The following is a 15,073-nucleotide window of genomic DNA, read 5'->3' as shown; positions in this document are numbered from 1 at the left end:
CTGTTAGACTGATACTTCCTTTTGACAAGTATCAATAAATTATCCTCTGATGGCTAGAAACTTGATGTCTTATTCAGAAACTTCCTCACACAGCAAAATCTGGGCTTTGAGTTTCAAGTGAAATTATTAAGATCCTGCATCTAATTTAAGGACAGACAGAGGATATGCAAATTAAAATCAATAAAACAAACATGTAGATAGTCACCCTACAGCACACAGGATGGAGTTTTACCATTGTTGAGCGTTTTCTTGCTGTATACAGCTTACAACTTTTCTATTTGCCATGCAAACATATTTAGGATTCCCTCACAAGTTAAGAAAAAATCGCAAGCCTCAGTTCCTGGATAAATGGAAGAACCACACCAAATTAAAACCAAATTAATGTAGATACGGAAAGTGGAGAATGACAAGCTGTCTCTCTCCATAAGGCTGATTAGTTTTCTCTTTTGAATAGTATTGGTTAGACTCAGATTTCTGTAAGAGGAGGTGAATAAACGCAATTGTCTAAAATAAGAATGAATAAAATCACTGCTCTATTTAACGAGTATTGGAAAAGAATATAAAAATTATTTCATTTGCATCCTCTCTACAAAAAGCTTAGTTATTTTGTTTTATTATCCGGGCAAAAGTACTTGGAATATAGAAACACAGTTGATAGCTATTTTTATAAATAAGCACATTAAACAGCCTGTTTCCTAAAGAGTACATCTTATTTGTCGGCTTTACTCACTTTTTACAAAGTTATTGTGCAAATTCTAAAAATTTTTCCATATTCTAAGAAATTGTTTTGTCATTACCTGACACAATATAGAATAAAATAAAATATCTAATATAAAATCAATTTTAAAAAAGAGAAAAAGTGTGGCATTTGAGCTTTGCCTACATGCTTTGCAAACCAATTGTAGTATTGATTGAACAGCTATTCTATACAACTTTATAAGCACTATCAAAACATATATCTCATTGGTGAAAATATAATACACAATGGATAAGTAATTTGGAATATAGATTTTCTATTATAAAAATAAACGAAAGAAAGAAGTAAAACATTACACAGAGAATACTTATGGAGTAGAGATTGCTATATTCTGTGAGTTCCTAAGAGCTGGGATATGTTATTCAATGGCTTTATAAAAGTCATTGAATACAAGAGTACTATTTGAAATAGTTTATTTTTAATAGTATTTGGTAAGAATTATAACGATGATGACATAAGTGTGAGTTATATTTTCTGACTTTGCAACCCAAATACCCCATGAAAAGTGTTCCTATTTTCTCCACATAATGCCTATTAATTTCTATATATAAAAAAAATAAAGGATAAAAGATAAATTTTTCTGACCATATTCTTTATATTTTCCTATACACTCATTCCAAATTAAAACCTGCCCCTGGTACTGTATTAGTTATTGATTATTATATGATAAATCATTCCAAAATAGAATGACCTAAAACAACAAACATTTATTTTCTCATTATTTCCATGGGTTGGAAAAACAGGACAGCTTAACTGGATGGTTCTGGTCTAGGATCTTTCATGAAGTTGCAGTGAAGGTGCTGGCCAGGATTGCAGTCATACGAAGTCTTGACCAAGACCAGGTAATCTGCTTCCCAGCTTACTCCCCTGGATGTTGTCAGGGGGTGTCTGTTCCTCTGGAGATCTTGGTTTCCCTCCTCATGATCCTCTCCATAGGACTGCTGGAGTGTCCTCATACACAGAGGCTGGCTTTACCTAGAGTGAGCGAACCAAGAAAGAGTAAGGAGGAAACCACAATGCCTTTTATGTCTTCTTAGAGGTCACTCACACTCGCTGTCACCTTCTCCATAATTTATTCATTCAAAGAGAAGCAAATCACAAAGGCCAATGCACTCATAAGGGGAGAGGAATTAGGCAGGACTTTTGGAAGGGATTACTATCAAAGATTTGTGGGCATAGTTTAAAATCTCAACAAGTGTGCTTTTGGTATGCGAATCTCCCAATTGCACGTTATGACAGTGTCCATACCTTATGAAAATACATAACAAATTCAAGTTTCATCCACTAGGGAGATTTGAATTGATTCCCTTGAATTAGTCATACCAGTATTTGAAAAATGTAAAAGGATAATTAAATACCACTTGCACTTGATATGTGATGTTTCTACTATATGAGACATTTTCGTTACTCATTCATTTATGATTTGTTCATTTAAAAGTATATATGTACAAAGACAAGCATGAGAATGCTCTTGCATTTTTTGTCAGTCTGGACAGAAAAATAAATGTTAAATGCCACTTACCCTCCAGGAGGAGACAATAAGGACTCATGGATGTTTTGGGAGAAGGGGTGGCATGACAAACTGTTTAAAAAGTTTTGGTTGGGGGCCGGCCCCATGATGCAGTGGTTAAGTTCAGCACAATCCACTTCAGCAACCTGGGTTCATGGCTGTAGACCCCAGGCACAGACCTACACCACTTGTCCTGTCAACCATGCTGTGGCAGCAATCCACACACAGAATAGAGGAAGATTGGCAAAGATGTTAGCTCAAGGCTTATCTTCCTCAAGCAAAAAAAGAGGAAGATTGGCAATAGATGTTAGCTCAGGGTAGATCTTCCTCAGGAAAATAATAAAAGTTTTGGTTGGTGTCATGCGTACAAAATACTAAAGGAAGACTAAAGATGGAAGACCAATTAAGAGGTAGTGAAATAACTTAGATAATAGACAAAAGAATTAAAACTTATCATGATGGTCAAGGAAAAGATAGAAAGAAGTTAGATTTAAGAACATGATGAAGAAAGCACAATTATCCCTCATGGAAGAAAGATTTGCATTATACTTTTTCTGATTGGTGCTTGGGAAGAAATTGTATATCCATTCCACAGCTAAAGCAACTTCTTTTGCAATAACGAAGGGAAAGCAATCTTAATTCCAAATCTATGCTTGAGCATTCAGTTGACTCATGGCCTCTGGTGGAAAATGTAGAACCACAACAATGGTCACACAAGCACAAGGAACATGAAAGAATAAGAGAAAATGAGAAACCATTATAATTAGAACATTCCTATTTTTTGCCATCTTATATGGTCAGATAAAATGTAATTTTTGGATAAACTTTTCTCGAGGGACAGATAATACCAAACCATTAGCCACAGTTTTTGTTGGTGGTGTTGTTAAGGTCCTAGCCATATTGTTATATATTTTCCAACATATTCCCTGATGCATTTTGGAATGTGGAATGACAAAGATAGAAATATGTATGTGGAATAACGTGGAAGAGAAGTGCTCTAGAGCTTGACATACAGATTCCCATCTTGGCTCCATCACTACCTAGATTTGTGATCTTGGACATGTTACTTAAAGTTTCTAAACCATCATTTTTTCCAAAGATCATAATTGGAATTTACTTAAAGGCAAAGAGGATGAAATAAAATGATCTATGTAAATACTAAGGATAGTAACTGACACTAGTAGCTCTAATAAATAAATAGGTGGCAGCAGAACAGTCTTCTAATTGTTTTTGGGGATTCACATCATTCATTCGCTGAAATTGGAGCCACTTTAGCAAAAGACCAGGATATTCAAATACACTGATGTCTTGGAGCCTTCACAAAATTGCTAAGAGAAAAGACTCTAGCCACTTCAGGCTGGCTCTTCTGAGAGCAGATGAGGCAATGAGCAGAGACACAGATAATCTTGTCAATGGAGGATTTTTCTGCCATTAGCCAGGAATGTGAACCCTTTGAAGGTCTTGACAATTTCCAGAGAGACGATCTTAGAAAGCCTTAATCCCAGTGAGAATTTTGGACTCTGTCTCATAGATATTGGATTATGCATTTAAATGGTTTCAGCTGGGGAGTCATAAGGTCAGCAGTGGCCTGATGCGGTATGACTGATACAATTGGCTGAATATGGGTGACCCCAAAGTGAGTGAAACGGGGAGCTCAGTGATGGTGCCACTAACAGAAGACAGAGAATGAACTAAAAGGAGTAGAACTCTGTATTATGAGACTGAGTTTCTGGAAGAAAGTTAACATTATTAACAGAAATAGATGAGTTCAAATGAGAAGATGCTGTGTAAACAGTCTAAAACTAACGAGTTTGGTTATTAAAGCATTGAACTTTTAAGATAAACAGTGAACAATCAACCTTCAATTAGCCCTGTGTTTATCAGAAAACATCTTAGTAGTTGATTACAAGACAGAAGGACTTTTGCTAGGAAATATTTCTTCATATAGAATTTAATTATTTTAGTAAAATGTATCACATATATTTTCTATTTAAATAAGAATAGATCATATTCTAGCAATCTTCAAGAATTAGCATTATTTCTTCCTTTTATAGCCAAAGGAAGATTAGATGCTTTTGCCTTTGGAACACATATATTACTTTTAATTTTTTAAATATCTTGTTGACAGCTGGATCATCCTGAAGCATATAATGCATTAAGTCCGAGTGTCAAACATGATTTTGAAAGTAGTTAGACAATGTTCTTTTTTTGACACACTGAATAAATTAAAATGATCAAATAAATGTTTTTTATAGTGCCTAAAAAAATAAAACCACAAAAACGTTCACAGGATGGATAAAATTCATTATATATTTTTAATGAAAAGCATTTCCCATTACTTTTAATCAGTTTTTGCATATTAACAGATAACTCTGTGGCACTTCTTGATATGTTCTATTTATAGAAAGTCAGTATGTTATAATCATTGAATTATTATAGATTCCAAAGTATCAAATTATTCTATTTTTCATTTCTGATGAATACTAAATTATTATAATAAGAACCAGTATTCCTTTAATGTATTATTTTGAACATGGTTCTCACTGAATAGCTATTAAACCATCCTTCTCATTGGGCAATTCAGACTCACTCGTTTAATGTTTTTTCTCAATTTTAAGCCATTCCAAAGAAATTCGTTACTCCATTCAAATACAAATGCATAACTTGTAATTTTATAGTGTTTTTATCAGTCAAAAAATTCACTAGTAGTATAAAATAGCATTAAAATATGATATTTTAAAAAATTTCTATTAGTGAGAATAGAAAAAATTTAACATTAGCTACTAAGTCATTTGCCATTTAGAGAACTTTAAATATAGTCATTTTGTCATTAAGAAGGGACATCCATGACCCTCTACATAACGTAGTAGTTTTGAAGAAAATATTGGCCCTGTACACGAAAAGACGAGCAACCCGCATATACAAATATTAAGGCTTCATCAAAACCAAACTGAGTACATCCGTCACACAGAAGCTTCCTCAAGCCCCTGTGTAATCTCTCACCCTTGCCCCCTAATGTGTCCTATCCTATTCCCAGGCAAACACTGATGTGCTTTCTGAAACTATAGGTTAGTTTTATTTTCTAGAATTCTGTATAATTGGAATCATATAGTATGTATTATGTGTCTACCTACTTTGACTCAGTGTGATAATGTGATTGTGTATATTGATAGCCACTTCAATTATATTGTTTAATATTCTTCTATATCGACATATCACAGTTTCTTAATACATTCACCTGTTTAAGACTTTTTTTTCCAGTTTTTGATTATTACAAATATAGGTGCTATGAACATTTGTGCAGAAGTTTTTGTATAAATATATGCTTTCATGTCTCTTGGGTAAATACCTCGGAGTGGAATGTCTGAATCATACAGTAAGTGTATGTATAACATTTTAAGAAACTCTGCCAAACCATTTTCTGAAGTTGTTCTGTCATTTTAAATATCAATCAACCACCTTCTCACCAACACTGGTTTCATCAGTGTTTCTGATTTTAGCCATTCTATTTTGTGTGTAGTGGTGTCTTAGTCAGTTAGGAGTATAAAACAAACACCATAGACTGGTGGCTTAAACAGCAAATGCTTATTTCTCATAGTTTTGGAGGCCAAGAAGTCCAAGATCAAGATGGCAACCAGTTCAGTTCCTAGTGAGAATTCTCTTCCTAGTTTGTAGATGGCTGTCTTCTGGCTATATCTTTACATGGCCCATCTCTTCTTACAAGGGCACTAATCCCATCATGAAAGCTCCTCCCTTATGATCTAACTGCCTACCTAAGGCCCCACCTCCAAATACCATCACCCCGGGGTTAGGGGCTTCAATATATGAATTTAAGGGGGACACGAACATTCAGTCCATAGCAAGTAGTATCTCATTGTGGTTGGAATTGGTCACTTCCCTAATGACTAATGGTGGTGTTTTTCAATTTCTATAAGAATTTGTATAGATTTGATATCATTTCTTCCTTAAATGCTTCATAGAATACATCAATAAATGCATACAGTCCTGGAGTTGTCTTTGTGGGAAGGCTTTTAACTCTAAATTCAATGTCTTTTATGGATGAAAGGGATGTTCAGGTTATCCATTCCTTGTAGAGAAAACATTGTTACTATTGTCTTTCAAGGAGTTTATCCATTTCATCTGAATTATTGGCAAAAACATTGTTCATAATATTTTTATTATTCTTTTAACGTCTGTTGACTTTGTCATGATATCATCTTTCTTTTTCCTTCAGTAATCTGTTTCTTCTTCCTTTTCTTCCTGATCAGTCTGGATAGATTCTATCAATTTTATTGACTTTCTCAAGGGTCTAGTTTTTGGATTTACTGAATTTATCTTTTTTGTTTTTGTTCTCTACTTTACTGATTTTCTCTCTGATCCTTATTAATTCCTTTCATCTACATTGGATTTCATTTACTTTTTTATCCCTTAATTTCTTAAGGTAGAAGTGGCTGTCACTTACTTGAGACCTTCTTATTTTCTAATATAGCCATTTAGTGCTATACATTTCTCCCTATGTATTCCTTTAGTGGCATCCAAAAATTCGGATATGCTGTGATTTCATTTTCATTCAGTTTAAAATCTTTTGGAATTAACTTTTGGTTTACTCTTTGATCCACAGGTTATTTAGAAGTATTTTTTTTTTTTTTAAAGATTTTACTTTTTTCCTTTTTCTCCCCAAAGCCCCCCAGTACATAGTTGTATATTCTTTGTTGTGGGTCCTTCTAGTTGTGGCATGTGGGACGCTGCCTCAGCGTGGTTTGATGAGCAGTGCCATGTCCGCGCCCAGGATTGGAACCAACGAAACACTGGGCCGCCTGCAGCGGAGCACGCGAACTTAACCACTCGGCCACGGGGCCAGCCCCTAGATGTATGTTTTTAGTTTCCAAATATTTTGGGATTTTTTCCAGGTATCTTTCTATTATTAATATCTAATTTAGTTCCATTGTGGTACGAGAACATACTCTGTTTGACAAATCCTTTAAGTTCATTGAGACTTGTATAATTGATCTTGGTCAATGTTCCGTGCATATTTGGATACAATATGCAGTCTGTTGTTTTTGGTTACAGCATTCTAAAATTGTCACTCAGGTCAATTTACTTGATAGTGTTGTTCACGACTTTTACATCCTTCCTGTTTTTCTGTCTCCTTAAGTTATCAATTATTGAGGGGAGACTATTGAAATCTCTGATTTTAATCATGGAATTATCTCTTTCTTCTTGTACTTCTATCAATTTTCCCCTCATGTATTTTGAAGCTCTTTTATTAGGTGCATAAACATTTAAGAGTATTCTGCTTTCTTAATGAATTGACCTCTTACAATTATGCAATGACATTCTATATCTCAAGTAATAGTATTTTCTCTGTAACCCACTTTGGCTGACATTAATACAGCTACTCCAGTGCTCTTTGGATGAATGTTAACCTGGTATCACTTTTTGGTCCTTTTACTTTTAACTTATCTATGTGTTTATATTTAAAGTGTATTTCTCATAAGAAACATATAGCTAGGTGTTGCTTTTAAATCCAGTTAATAATCTCTGCCTTTTAACTGGTACGTTTAGATCATTTAACGTGATTGCTGATACTGCTAGGTTAAGATAGTCATCTAGTTATTTTTAAATTTTTTCTATTTGCCCTTTTTTCTTCTTTTTCTGCCTTATTTACATTGAGTTTATGTGTGCATGCATGTGTGATTCTGTTTTATCTCCATTGTTGGTTTATTAATTATATCTCTATGATTTGTTATTTTAGTGGTTCCTTCAGGGTATATAGTATACATCTTAATTTATCTTTTTTTTTCTTTTGTGTTTCATCTTGGATGGTTTCTATTGCTATATCTTCAAATTCACTAATCTTCTCTTATACAATGTCTAATCTGCTATAAATCCCATCCAATATATGCTTCATAATCAATATTATAATTTTTACAATTATTTTAAATTTGGGTTTTTATTTATTTGTGTCTTACATGCCTCTATTAAATCTTTTACACAAATTGAATACAGTTACAACAATTGTTTAATGTTATTGTCTGCTAATTCTAACCTCTGAATTCATTCTGGGTTACTTTTGATTGATACTTTTCTCTTCACTACAGCTCATATTTTCCTGTTTCTTTGTATACTCAGTAATTTTTATTGGATGCTAGCCATTGTAAAGTCTCTCTTACTGGGTGCTTGATATTTTTGTGTTCCTACAAATATGCTTGAGGTTGTTTTTCTGGAAAACAGTTTAATTGCTTTGAAAGGGCTTGATCCTTTTGGGTCTTCTGTTTTAGACTTGTGAGGCCCAAAATAAGCATTATTTAGGGCTGATTTATCCCTGCTGCTTAGATCACATTCAGTTCTCTCAACTATGTCCTATGAATGATAAGATTTTCCAGTCTGGCTGGAGAGAATAGGCAGTCTTCCCACTGAGTATTGTTCCATCTAATTCTTTTGGGATTAACTACCTGGGCTCAGGTAGGTTCCTCCCATGCTGATCAGTACTCTGTTGACTGTTTTAGGATGAGACTTTTCAGATCTCCAGAATTACCTCTCTGTGGAACACTTTCTTCTTTTGTATTCTTTCCTGAAAACTGTAACCACTTTGGTCTCCCAGGAAGTGAACTAGGAAATATTCCCTCTACTTCTGTCTTCTGAATGGGACTGTAGAGCATTGGTATAATTTCTTCCATAAATGTTAGGTAGAATCCACCAATGAACTCATTTAAGCCTGGTGCTTTCTATTTTGAAAGGTTATTAATTATTGATTTAATTTCTTTAGTAGATACAAGCCTATTCAGATTGTCTATTTCTACTTGTGAAAGTTTTGTCACACAACTCAATGTTTTTCATGGAATTTATCCATTTCATCTAGGTAGTAAACTCTAGTAGAAATCAATAATAAGAAAAGCACAAAATAGAAAGCCCAGAATCAAACCCATGCACGTATGGTCAATTAATTTAAGACAGAGGAGCCAAGAATATGCAATGGGTAAAAGATATTTTCTTAAATAAATGGTATTGGGATCACTGGATGGCCACAAGCAAAATAAAGAAACTTGACCCCTTGTCCTATACCAAACACAAATCAACTCAAAATGGATTAAAGACTTGAATGTAAAATGTGAAATCATAAAACTCCTAGAAGAAAACATACACGGTAAGCTCCTTGGGATTGGTCTTGGCAACAATTTTTTGAATTTGATACCAAAAGCAAAGGCCACAAAAGCAAAAATGAACAAGTAGAACTACTTCAGACTAAAAGCTTCTGCACAGCAAAGGAAACAATCAACAAAATGAAAAGGCAACCTACCAAATGGGAAAAACCATTTGCAAATCATATATCTGGTAATGGGTTAATATCCAAAATATATAAAGACCTCATACAACTCAATAGCAAAAAAATCCCAAACAATTTTATTAAAAAATACGCAAAGGAAATGAATAGACATTTTTCCAAAGAAGACATACAAATAACCAACAGGTACATGAAAAGGTGCTCAACATCACCAATCATCAGGGAAATACAAATCTAAACCACAATGAGATATCACCTCACACATGTTAAAATGTCTATTATCAAAAAGACAAGAGACAACATGTTGGTGGGGATGTGGAGTAAAGGGAACTCTCATACACTGTTGGTCGGAATGGAAATTGATGCATTCATTATGGAAAACTGCAAGGACATTCCTCAAAAACTTAAAAATAGAACTATAGTATGATCCAGCAATCCCACTCCTAGAAATGAAAACAAGAAATCAAAGAAATATCTGCACTCCCATATTCATTGTATCATTATTCATAATGGCCATGATATGGAAACCTAAGTGTCCATCAACCCATGGCTAGATAAAGAAGATGTTGTACATATATATATAAAGAGATATTATTCAATCATGAGTATTCAGCTGCAAGAAAGAAGGAAATCCTGTCATTTACAATAACATGGATGGACCTTGATAGTCCTCGAGGGACAGAGAAAGACAAATGCTACATGATATCACTTAGATGTGGAATCTGAAAAATAAATCAAAAAGTCAGAAACAGAGAATAGAAAAGTGGTAGCCAGGGGCAGGTGAGGGAGGGAAAGTAGAGAGAGGTTGATAAAAGGGTATAACAAATTTTCAGCTATGATAGGAATAAGATGAATAAGGTCTGAAGATCTAATGTAAAACATGGTGGCTATAGTTGATACTGTACTATATAATTGAAAGTAAAAGAAATAAACAAGATACTGCTTGAAATGAATAACTTTGTGTCAGTTTCACTGATCATGGGATGCCCAGATTAAATATTATTTCTTCACGTGTCTGTGAGGTGTTTATGGATGAGATTAGCATTTGAATCGGTAGAATCAGTAAAGTAAATTGCCCTCCCTAATGTGGGTGGGCATCAGCCAAGCCAATTAGTGCCTCAATTGAACAAAATTTGGAGGAAGGACATTTTTGCCCCTTTTTTCCTGCCTCACAGCTTGAGCTGGGGTATTTCATGTCATCTTCTCCTGACCTCACTTTGGGATTTACACTAGCGGCTCATATGATTCTCAGGTCTTTGGACTCAGACTGAATTACACCATCAGCTTTCCTGGATCTCCAGCTTGCAGACAGCAGACTGTGGGACTTCTCAGTCTCCGGAATCATATAAGCCAATTCTTCCCAATAAATCTCCTTTCATTCATATATACATACATGAATGAATGAAAATATATGAATGACATCTCCTTTCAGTTCTCTTTCTCTGGAGAATTCGAACACACTATACCACTTCGTTGGTTTTAAAGATGACTTCAGATTCTTTGACACACCTCCTGTTAAGAGGTGAGTCTAATTCCCCTAACACTGAATATGGACTGGCTTTAAATTACTTGTAACTAATAGCGTATGGCAGAGATAATGATGCATGATTTTCCAAGGCTGTGTCAGAAGACGCCATGCAAATTATGCCTTATTCAGTGGAATGCTCCCTCTTGGAGCCCTGAGCCACCATGTAAGACACATGACCACCCTGAGACCACCATGCTTTGAGGAACAAAAAGTCACAGATTTCATGTGGGCACTCCAGCCAATATTCCAGCTGAGCTCATTCTTTGAGTCATATGAAACCAAATATCACAGAAAGGAGAGAAAAGCCTTCCAGATCTTTCCAGCTCTTAACTATTTTAGTTACCCTGATTATTTAGGTCTTCCCAGATAGAGTCTGAAGTATTAAAGAGCAGGACAAGCCAGCTCCACTGTGCTTATATCCAGACTAATAACTCATAGTAAATATACTAAAATGATCATTGTTTTATGCTACTAAGTCTGAAATGGTTTTTTATAAAGCATAATACATTCATAGACATACTTATGCAAACACTTTTCATAAAATTTTGTATGATAATATCTATTGATATAGGTTAATATCAGGCCTAAGTAATTTCTATCAAAGATTGAACTGTCATGGTCTGACATGGTTCTTTGACAGTCTGGATCACCAAGTATTTCCAAAACTTTGTTAATCATAAGAATCACCATGAATATAGTAAAATATATGGATTTAAAAGATCCTCTTTTGAAGATTTTGAAACACTTGGTCTGAGGTAGGGACAAGGAGCTGCGTTTTCAGTAAATACTTCAGGAATGTTTGGAAACCGGCTCAACACAAGGTTAGATTTAAACTATCAAAAGCAGAAATTTTAAATCAAGCTTCACTAGACCACCAAATGTTCCTGATGCCTGAATTTATAATAAAAATTTTATAAAAGTATCTGTAAACTTTCTCAAGAAATTTCATAATATTCATTAGATTTCAAAGGCATTTCTGATCCCCAAATCAGAAAATACACACGCATCTGAAGGAATCCTCAGATAACCACTCATAAATAATTTTTATATTATATAAAATTTTTAAAAACTGGTTAATATTTACCTCAAAGTCAATATCCTTGACAAGTAGCTTAAATTCTATTATCTTTCCTTGCTGGTAGACTAGTAACACGCAAAGATTTTTTTTTTCAATATTTAAATAATCAAGGTATAAGACTAGACTAACACTTTTTAATAAATCTAAGTTATTGCACAAGGACACACAAATAAACAGAAAATTATTGCGTCTCTTAAAACGGATGAACCAAGTATGCCCTATCCAGTAAACTCAGACTTGCCTCTGAAGAAGTGAATTTTGTCAACTCTAACACATAGAGGAAAGAATGATCATTGGTCCCTAATTCTGCATCACAGATCATAACCACATAATCATTTCAACCTGTACGAAATTGCAAGTAACTGTAAAAAAATGTCTTCCTTGGTCATTGTTCAGATTTACAGAATCATAAAACACTTACTCTTCCTAACATGAGAAACCTCTTTACCTCAACAACTGAGACAGAATTTTTCATAGATCTTAGAAAGTGATAGTTATCCATGGAATTTTAAGCCTACTTGATCCATCATATTCTCTCTCATCCACCATTCAGTCAAATTCTTGTAGTTATCTGTCACTAAATGATAAATTACCTCAAAATTTAGTGGCTTAAAGTAACAATAAACATGTGTTACATCACGCTGTTACTGTGGGTCAGGAATCCAGCAGGAGCTTAGCGTGGTGGTTCTGACTCAGCATCTCTGATGAAGTTGTAGTCAAGATGTTGGCCAGGACTGCAAGCATCCAAAGGTTTGCCTATTATTATTGGGAAAGGAAGTCTTGTGCATGCAGTCTTTTTTGACCCCTACTCAGTCACATAAAGAATGAGCTTTGGTTCTGAAACACCTCTTTAGCAAGAGATCAGGAGCCCATACAGCCTGTGATGGGTTTATCACCTTGCGTGGGAATATCTTTCCTTGCTTCACACTCAGTGAGTACTCTTTTGTCTCTGCTTAAACCATGTGCATCTTGTGACACCTAGCAAACTCCACTGCTATATCTGTCCTTAGGGGGGTGAGGAGAGGGTCCTTCCACTGCAGCATGAAGCTGATCTTGCTGCCTCTTCTCTACGTTATTAAAACTTTGTTCCATCCAGTCCTTGACTGGTTGTGTTTTCCTTGGTGACTCTAATATCAAGACGCAATGGGCAGAAGTGTTTAGAGTCGTCCCCTGGGATTGGTACCCTATGTCCTCACAACATGGTAGCTTCCTTCAGAACAAGTGACCCAAGAGGAAAAAGATGAGAGCCAAGTGTCTTTACAGCCTAGCCTCTTAAGTTATATTCCCAGAATCATTTGGACCTGAAGGTCTCTTCATTTACTATGCAAGATTTTTGGTCCTCTTTACTATGGATCTCCTTGAAAGATTTGCACATAACTTGTGTCATTTCTACAATATTATAATGGTAAAACAGATCTACAATGGTCAGTGTAGGAAGGGACCACACAAAGGAACACCAAATGAATCCCAGGAATGGGAATCACTGGGTCCACCTTGGAGACTGCTTACCATGCAATCAAATCATAAATGTGATTGGGCACTGAAAAAGCTATGCCAATGGTATTTCAAAATCGGTATGAATAATATATCCAACAAGACGTCAGTCAATTCCTTTATCTCTTCATCCTTAACGACTTTTCTTCCATATCAATAACCCCTTGCTGGGGCCACATTCTGGATCTTATCATTATTAGAAGTATTCTATCTCTGAATGTTTAAATTTCAAGTATTCCATTTCCTGAGCCTCCTATTCTGATAGTTTAATATCTCATTATTTTCTGCAAATGTGTGCCGTTCAAACATTCCCGATAATCTTTGTTTCCTTAGTCAGCTCACTTTCACATTCTCCAAAGCAATTATTCAAACCTCTGCAATAGTTGCAAATCTCTGGAGACCACCTTTTTCCACCCACTCTCAGCAGATTATCTCGCTTGCTATTCAGCAAAGGAAACTGAGACTTATCCAATGGGATGTTCTTAACGTCCTTAAAAAATGTTACAAACTTAAAGAATATGGTCCATTGTTTTCCTTTTTCTTACATTTTCCTTCTTGTTACAATAGAAGAGAAGTCTTTCTCCCCTTCCTGGGCCTGAATCTATCTTGGTTCTTCTGCCTTTGCAGGTATTTTGTTCTGTCAATTATTTTCTCTCTGTCATATATTATTCCTTGTATCTGTTGTCTTCCTAGACAAATGTGGTCAAGTATCTTCCATAATAAAAAAAGGAGGGGGAGGTGGCTTGAATGCTAGTAAGATATTAGAAAAAATAATTGCCCGTGTAGTAAAGATGGTGGAGTCATAGATGGAAGGACTCTAGCAGCTGAATCATGTGGACCTCAATCTGCCTCATGTACCCCCAAGCTTCATCACAGTCCTGTTTGCTGATAAGCGCCTTGGAAGACTTGTGTATACTCTCTCCCTCTACTTTTTCACATCCCGTCCACTATCGCATTCTGCAATCTGGCTTACAGACCCTCGTGACTACATTAAAATGAATCTTGGGGTAACCCTGCAAATAGAGGACCAACAAAAGAGCTGGTGGGAATTGGAGATATTATCATTATCATGGCCCTTCAAAAATCTAAACTTGTCATACTACTATCTTATGTTCTTTTAAGAAAAATAAACATAAACTCAGAATCACTTAGTTTTATTTGCCTTTCTATCCTCTAAAAACCTTCCAACAAGGAGAAAACCTTCCAACAATAAAGAAATAAATCTTCCAACAAGCAGCCTGGATAAGAAACGGACGTCTTTCTTTCATTGGGTGCCAAAATCTGGGTGTGGGTGCATCTTGGGTTTCCCTTGTAGTACAGGTATGAACAAATTAAAGGATTCGAATACAACACTAATTCCTCAGCAGAAGATAGTCTTAAAGACAAAATACTGGTAAACTGTTGGAGGGCCATTGAAGGAA

General features: G+C 35.2%; 1 long non-coding RNA gene across 1 annotated transcript in view; it reads right to left on the bottom strand.

The window, feature by feature from the left end:
- Window positions 1–1,444: 1,444 nt before the first annotated feature.
- LOC111775490 (uncharacterized) overlaps window positions 1,445–15,073 on the bottom strand; it is a 62,779-nt gene continuing 49,150 nt past the window's right edge. Inside the window, exon 5 of the long non-coding RNA XR_002811194.2 lies at window positions 1,445–1,732. This is a non-coding gene — a long non-coding RNA (uncharacterized lncRNA). The remainder of the gene's footprint in view (window positions 1,733–15,073) is intronic.

The sequence above is a fragment of the Equus caballus genome, chromosome 10 (assembly GCF_041296265.1).
Source record: "Equus caballus isolate H_3958 breed thoroughbred chromosome 10, TB-T2T, whole genome shotgun sequence".
Classification (NCBI taxonomy): Eukaryota; Metazoa; Chordata; class Mammalia; order Perissodactyla; family Equidae; genus Equus; species Equus caballus.
This window is presented reverse-complemented; position numbering and strand designations above follow the sequence as displayed.